The following is a 2015-nucleotide window of genomic DNA, read 5'->3' as shown; positions in this document are numbered from 1 at the left end:
TGTGCCCCATTGGTACCTGCTTCTTCCGAGGATTTTCCCCGCCGGGCGTTCCAGACAGCGGTGTCCTCCTTGTTTCGGTTCGGCCGAACCCTTTTTGACAGCAGGCTTCACGGATTGCTCACCGATCGCTGCTTCAATTCCAGGTCCCTGTTCGGGCGCCACTTGTCGCGAGCCGGCGACGCAGAGCACTGTCCAGCAGTGTCTCAAACCTGAAAGAGCAGCGGGGTGGAGATGGGGCAGAGAGAAAGGAAGGACGCCAAGACAAGAGTCTGATCAAGGCGGCGTTTATTGCCGGCAAGCACCGGCCTTTTAAAGCAAAAAAAACCACAAACTATTATGGGATGGGTTTACCATAGTAACTGAAAGGTCACACAGGAAAAGAGCAAGCAGGTTCACCAAAACAACCCACCGTGAGTAGTAGTAACCCGGACAACCACACATCTAAAGGTCAGAGACAAGAAATTGCAACTTTCAGGAATTCCACAAAGGAAACACTCTACCTGCTAAACTGGAGAAACTTAACACATACAGAGTTACTAAAGTTAACAATGCTTACAACCAATACTCATGATCCCCACAGTTAATCATCGATGTGTGACTGCCAAGTACGTGACTGCTGACCACCAGCTCAAACCAGCTGACCATTAACCTTTGTCCTCTGCCTGCAAGCTTAGAATGTTAACCCCCCTTTTTAACCCCCCTAAAAAAAGACCTCAGCCCCTGAGCTGGCGCCTCTCTGAGCCAGCTACTTGGTTCTGAGAGTGCCATCTGGCCAGACTAATAAAGGTCTGTTTACTAACTAGTCTGGTGTGTTCCTTCCTGGGTGACTCTCGCTGTTTGTCGAAGCTCCTCCCAGAGCCTGGCTGAGCTATAGGACTCAGCATCGTGAAGGCCCTTTCGGCTGTTCCCACTCCACGGAGTAAAGGTGAGACTTTGGGTCTTACAAACCTGTTCCTCACCTTGTTGGCCCTTGGTTCTTTGTGCCAAGGTCTCGCTATCTAGTTCAGGCTGGCCTCGAATCCAGCCTCCCAAGTGTTGGGATTACAGGTGGGCACTACTGTGCCTGGTTGGTTCTTTGTGACTTTGCTACAGCCATGTAGGAGTACAGGTAGAATTTCATGTACAGGAGATAAGTGTTACCCCTTTAAACTGGAAATGGGCAATATCTCACAAAGAAATTTCCATGGAATGACAGTTTGCGTACATTGCGTACATAAGAGTTGCTCCTGAGGTTCAGGGAATTAAGGAAATTATGATACCAATATTGATTTAAAAGTTACTTTGGAATTGCAAAATGTCTCCCCACCGGTTTTGGATAGTCAAGTGTTATCTCGGGCTTTAATCACGTAAGAAACTTACAAGGAAGAAATTTATCAGTTCTTAATTTAAACTAGGTTCCGTCCAAAGCAGGCTTCAAAGGACATTTCCTTTCCTGATACTGAACTGTAGGCCATGGCACCCAGGGATACTGTATGCCTTGTTCTGAAACCAGAGGGCCCAGGTATCAGAAGGAAGGTGCACAGCATGTAAACTTCAAATGTCATTGTGCTGTGTGGAATCACTTCAGGTCTGAGACCTAACAAGTGATGTATTATGCACTGAAGTCTTTGTTCCTTTATGTAAGCACGCTATTTTGGACCCCCTTCTCCTTGTCCCTCAGGCCCCTTAATGTGTAACTTTCAGAAGACAGTAACATCTGCAAAAATAGAGCCTGGTTTGGAACCTGCCCAAGGTTTCTCAGCTGGGGAAGAGGATGGGTCGGTGATGGACGGTGTTGGTGTTGGTGTTGGTCGGGGTAGGTGCCTACTTGACAAGGACTCTTGGAGCCAAACTAAAGTGTTTGACTGCCTGGAGGCAGCTGGGAGGGAGGGCTATCTTTTTGAAGCAGAAGACTAACAGTTACATTATCATTATAAATTACAAAAATGATGGATCTGGAGGCAAGGCCAAGTCAGTTTTTCTAATTAATTAATAATTAATTTCTAGGGAGTTTGCACTGAGCTACATCCATATAT

General features: G+C 46.8%; 1 protein-coding gene across 1 annotated transcript in view; it reads left to right on the top strand.

The window, feature by feature from the left end:
* Positions 1 to 888: 888 nt before the first annotated feature.
* Positions 889 to 2015, top strand: part of Efhc2 (EF-hand domain containing 2) — a 175258-nt gene continuing 174131 nt past the window's right edge. The window contains exon 1 of the mRNA XM_010614074.3: positions 889 to 925. The gene's annotated coding sequence lies outside the window, so the exon portion shown is untranslated. The remainder of the gene's footprint in view (positions 926 to 2015) is intronic.

This window comes from Fukomys damarensis, unplaced genomic scaffold (assembly GCF_012274545.1).
Source record: "Fukomys damarensis isolate Sample0158 unplaced genomic scaffold, DMR_v1.0_HiC HiC_scaffold_39, whole genome shotgun sequence".
Taxonomy (NCBI): Eukaryota; Metazoa; Chordata; class Mammalia; order Rodentia; family Bathyergidae; genus Fukomys; species Fukomys damarensis.
Note: the sequence above shows the minus strand (reverse complement) of the source record. Positions and strands in the feature narration are given on the sequence as shown.